Source organism: Dipteris shenzhenensis, chromosome 2 (genome assembly GCF_047967505.1).
Source record: "Dipteris shenzhenensis isolate YYH24624 ecotype China chromosome 2, Dip_SZ_1.0, whole genome shotgun sequence".
NCBI lineage: Eukaryota > Viridiplantae > Streptophyta > Polypodiopsida > Gleicheniales > Dipteridaceae > Dipteris > Dipteris shenzhenensis.
Genome location: NC_141597.1, coordinates 53,816,079 through 53,822,181, shown reverse-complemented (window position 1 = coordinate 53,822,181; position 6,103 = coordinate 53,816,079).

The window sequence follows — 6,103 nt, the reverse complement described above, 5'->3', positions numbered from 1 at the left end:
CTAGAAGATGTCAGCTTTGTCTCTCTTGTCGAAGATGTCATCTTTGTCTCTCTTGTCTATTACAACTTTACATTAGAGAACTAAAAAGTCTGTATGGGACTGTAGTTTCATTTCTTGTCTATTACAGTTGCTTTAGAAAACACAAGACGAATTTTAAGAATTACAAGACGAATTTTAAGGAATAGAACTCAAAAACTTTAACAAGAAACTAATTCAAAAAGAATTGTAAGTAAAGAAAAAGAATTATAAGACGAATGAAAAAGAATGCAAGTACCTGGAAAAAGTGAAAAAAGTAAGGCTCTGCTTATCCTTTCTCTTCAGCTCTTGGTTGCTTCAATGAAATGAGGAGAGAGTGAGAATAAATGAATGGAAAGAAGAGTATATATAAGAAAAACTAGCCCACTTCTCCTACGCATAAATTTGAATTTTCAAAAAAGAGAGGGAAATTTGAATTCATTATAAATTTGAATTCAAATTTGTGTTCAACATTCTTCTCATACTTTCTTCTCGTACGTCCCTTTTGAATTCAAGTTTGTGTTCAACATTCTTCTTGATACTTTCTTCTCGTAAGTCCCTTTCATTCTTCTCGTAAGTCAAATCTTATTTGTCAAGTCCCTTTCATTCTTCTCGTAATTCAAATCTTATTTGTCGCTCTTGCTCGTGATAGTAAGTCAAATCTTATTTGTCGCTCTTGCTTGTGATAGTAATCTTATTTGAGCAAGAATCTTATTTGTCGCTCTTGCTCGTGATAGTAAGTCAAATCTTATTCGAGCAAGAATCTTATGTGTCACTCTTGCTCGTGATAGTTCTACTCTTAGTTGTAAGAATTCAAATTTGTGTTCAACATTCTTCTTGATACTTTCTTCTAGTAAGTCCCTTTCATTCTCTTCCTAAGTCAAATCTTATTTGTTGCTCTTGTAAGAATTTTACCTCTCTCCCTCTACTCCCTTGTTTCTCTCTCCCTCACTCTCTCTTTCTCTCTCTCCCATACCTTCCCCCCTCACTCTCTCTCTCTCTTTCTCTCTCCCTCCCCTCACTCTCTCTCTCACTCCCCTCCCTCCTCTCCCCTCTCTCTCCTTCGGCTCCCTCCTCTCCTCTCCCTCTCTCTCTCTCCCTCTCTCTCTCCTCTCTCTCCTTCTGCTCCCCTCCCCCCCTCCCTCCCTCCCTCCCTCCCTCGACCCCGCCCTCCCCTCCTCCCCTCCCTCCCTCCCTCCCTCGACCCCACCCTCCCCTCCTCCCCTCCCCTTCCCTCCCTCCACCGCCAGAACCCCTCCCCCCCTCTGCCCCCCTCGATCTCCCTCCTGCCCCCCCCTTCCCTCTAGCCCCCCTTCCCCCTCGACCCCCCCTTCCCCCCTACCCCCCTTCCCCCCCTTCGCCCCTCCCCCCTCCCCCCTCCCCCCCCCTCCAGCCCCCGCCCCCCTTCCCCCCCGCCAGCCCCTCGCCCCCCCTCCCCCCTTCCCCCCTTCCTCCCCCCCCTTCCCCCTGCTAGTAGCCGTGGCCGCCAGCCCCCCCTTCACCCCCGCCCCCCTTCCCCCCCACCCCCCCTCCCTCGTGCTGGCGGCCGCGGCCGCCAGCCCCCCCTCCCCCCCCCCCCTTCCCCCCTTCCCCCCCCCCTTCCCCCCCTTCCCCCTGCTAGTGGCCGCGGCCGGCAACCCCCCCCTTCCCCCTGCTGGCGGCCGTGGCCACCAACCCCCCCTTCCCCCTGCTGGCGGCCGTGGCCGCTAGCCCCCCCTTCTCCCTCTTCCCCCCCGCCCCCCTTCCCCCCCACCCCCCCTTTCCCCTGTTGGCGGTCGCGGCCACCTGCCCCCCCCGGTTCTCCCCCACCCCCTTCCCCCTACTGGCGGCCACGGCCGCCAGCCCCCCCTTCCCCCCTGCCCCCCCTTTCCCCTGCTGGTGGCCGTGGCCGCCAGCCCCCCCCCCCCTTCCCTCTCGCCCCCATTCCCCCCCACCCCCCCTTCTCCCTGCTGGTGGCCGCGGCCGCCAGCCCCCCCCTTCCCCCCCACCCCCCTTCCCCCCGCCAGCCCCCCGCCCCCCCTCCCCCCTTCCCCTTGCTGGCTGGAGGCCGTGGCCGCTAGCCCCCTCTTCCCCCCCTTCCCCCCCCCCTTCCCCTTGTTGGCGGCCGCGGCTGCCAGTTCCCCCCCCTCCCCCCCCCCTTTCCCCCCCACCCCCCTTTCCCCCCCCTTCCCCCCACCAGCCCCCCTTCCCCCCTCCCCCCTTCCCCCTGCTGGCGGCCGTGGCCGCCAGCCCCCCCTTCCCCCCCTCGTTGGTTGTTGTCCATGACACTAAGGCAAAAACGCTGATTTATGCTTAATCGACAATGCAATGCATATGCGATCATCACAATACTTTGCACACATCTCAACCTAGATATTATTGACTTACATGCAAAGTGGCATGCCCATCCCATAAGTACTTAGTCGAATAACACATCTAGGACCGCCTTTTTTTACGGTTGTGCATGATACTAAGGCCAAAATAGTGTTTAATGCTTGTTCGACAATGCAAAGCATATCCGATGGGCACAATACTTTGGACACACCTTCAAATAGGTAGAATTGACTTACATGCAAAGTGGCACGCCCATCCCATAAGTGCTTGATCAGATAACATACCTAGCAGTGTGTTTTTTACGGATGTGCATGACACTAGAGCGAAAATAGTATATTTAATGTTCGATCGACCATGCAAAGGATATCCGATGGGCACAAAAATTTTCATACGCCTCAACCTAGGTGGTATTGAAATGTTCTCAATGAGGCACACCCATCCAAGTACTTGGTCAGATAACACACCTAAGGGCGTGTTTTTTTATAGATGTCCATATCACTAGGGAAAAAATGGTGTATAATGCGTGATCGACCATGCAAAGCATATCTGATGGTGACAATACTTTGCATGCACCTCAATGTAGTTGAAATAGACTTGCTTGCAAAGTGGAGCCCCCATCCGATAAGTACTTATTTGAATAACACGCCTACGGTGGTGTTTTTATATGGTTGTGCATGACACAAAGGTAAAAACGGTGTTTTATGCTTGATCGACAATGCAAAGCATATTCGATGGGCACAATACTTTGCACACACCTTCAACTAGGTGGAATTGACTTACGTGCAAAGTGGCATTCCCATCGCATAAGTACTTGATCAGATAACACACCTAACAGCGTGTTTTTTTATGGATGTGCATGACACTAAGGAAAAAATGGTACTTAATGCTCGATTGACCATGCAAAGCATATCCGATGGGCACAATACTTTTCCTCTACCTTAACCTAGGTGGTATTTAAATGTTCTCAAAGAGGCACACCCATCCGATATGTACTTGGTTAGATAACATACCTAAGGGCATGTTTTTTTGTGGATGTGCATATCACTTTTCAATGATAAAGACAAGGTATACTACAATATCAAAGGACCTAAAAAGCATGCCCATGTGCCAGGCTCTATCACTTCAAATGTGGATGATTTCAATATACTCAATTATAGAAGTGACATCTTATCTAGAGTGGATGAGTTCATTGGTTCCGAGAAACAAAATGATTTTAGAAGCGAAGCCTTATCTGGGGTGGATGAATTCTTGCATAGTGAGAAGGGCAAAGGTTTCAATAGCGATTTCTTGTCAAGTGTGGATGAGTTCATGCATATTAACAAACTTGGTGTCAATCAAGCTTGTGGATTTGTGAAAGCCATGCAAGATGTCCCAATGAGTGATGTTCTCTCAGGAGTGGAAGAGTTTCAAGGTTCTCAATACTCTCATAGAATATTGAATTCATTGAATGGTCCTAAGAGTATGTTAAAAACGAGGATGAGATCAACAGAGGATTATTCAATATTTAACGAGGATGAGATCAATAGAGGATTATTCAATATTCAATGACCAATCATGGATGCTTGGTTACAAACAAATGTGAGGAGAAGAAGTGCATAAATACAGATGACAACATGCACGAGGAACGAAAATGGTCATACATATGCATGAAGAGAAAGCAAATCCAGGCAGATCCACAAAAGCAACCAAAGAGGAAGAGAGTAATGAAGGAGGAGAACATGTTAAATGCCTTGTGATATCTATGTTGCAAGCGAAGATGTATGCGCTTCATTGATCTTGTAGACATCAGGGAATGTAGAGGACATGTGTGGCAAAGAAGAGGAAGCAAAAGAAATGAATACCTTCTCACAAGTCTCTCTTGCTTTCTTCAGAATGGCAATAAAAGGCTAAGTTCAAGACAAAAGGTAAAACCTCTCATAAATGGAAAAAGGATTTGCAATAAGGCATATCGCAATATTACTGGATTATCCCATGATACATATTGGGATTTAGTCACCAAGGCAAAGGGCGGCAACAAATTTAGCATTCACGGTAATAGAGGAAGGTCCAAATCAAGAATCTCAACTGTCAGGGCAGCAGCTATTTTGCAAGACTTCATACATGAAAATGCTTTACCTCAACCCCATATATCTACCAAACTCCCTAACGGTGACGCGATCACTGAAATGCACCTTCCAATGGGCTTGACAAAGCTCGAAGTATTTGACTCTATTGCAAAAAAGCAAAGGCAAAGAGGGGATGCCGTAGCTTCTTCTCATACTTTGTATACTCTTTGGAAGAAGAACTTTGGATATGTTAAAATCCCAAGGAGGCAAAAAATGTCAAAGTGCAATGTCTGTGATGATTTAAAGCGAGCGATTGAGAGTGCAACATGTCCAAATCAAAGGGAATTATACAAAAAAAACCGAAAATCTCATCATGACCTTATTCGACATTCCAGACAAAAATATGCATTTTGGAAGGAGCAAGCTGTTTTGCATCTTGATGTCTACATGTGCCTTATTGTAGATGGCATGGATCAGAATACAACAACATTGCCTCGTTTTGTTGCCACTCCACCTAGATTACAAGGAAAGCACTTTCTAAAGACACATCTATGTGGAGTGTTAGTGCATGGAATTAAGTTCTTTGCAGATATATGGATTGATTCCTTGCATCTACATGATAGCAATCAAGTTGTAACATCTATTATGAAGGCAATTTGCAATATGCATGTAGAAAAAGGTCGCCTACCACCGACTTTGAGAATACAAGCTGATAATTGCTAGCGAGAAAATAAGAATGTACTCATGTTTGCATTTTGCTCCATGCTAGTTGCTCATCGAATCTTCAATGAGGTCGAATGTGGATTTTTGTATGTTGAGCATACACATGAGGATATCGATCAAGTTTTTAGCACAGTCTCAAGGGAGCTTAAATGCAAGGATGTGGAGACAATAGATGACTTGGTAAGAAGATGTGGTAGGCAAGTTGGTGGTCATAAGTAAAGTATGTGAGAGGCTTGAAAAAATGTATGATTGGAAGAGCTTCATTCTACCTTTCATACAAATGGGTGGTGATGCATTGACAGGTCATACCAATCCACACTACTTTTGTTTTTTTTTTAAAGATGAAAAACCTGTAATGCAATGGCAACAGTATTCTCATGATACAAAATGGGAACCTGAAGAACCTTACAGTCTCTTAATTTCAATGCTTCGGAGATATCCTGATTCGAAGTCTACTTGGAGAGAACACACTACCATTGTAATTAACAAGACACAAAATTTAATAAAGGACCTTGAGAGAATGCAGGCTCAAAGGATGTCAAGGAAGAATGCAATATGTTTTGGCCAAATGTTCATAACGATTTGCGCCCAGCTCCAGTCTTTGAAAATGAATTTGTATCATTACTCCCACATCCATATTGTGGACCGAAGAAGAGAGAGTTTATGCCACAAGTAGATATAGAGGTCGATTGTTTTGTTGTGGTTCGGCCATCGGATGATGAATATGAGAATGTGAAGTTTTGGGTTGCAAAAGTAGTTGATGTGCAAAGAGATGACCAAGGGAGAGCTACAACATTTACAGCGGTATGGTATGAGCCAAAGGACAGGAAGGAGAATATGGATAACAACACATTGTATACCAATTGTATAATGAAGGAGTGGGTCCCAAATGATGAAGCGGTCTCTCAAGTTTCGATGGAGACAATCATAGTGTCTTGGCATTCAAGGGAAAAGAAATCAAAGACGCGCATGGGATATGAGGTAGAAGGAAAAATAAAAATACCACA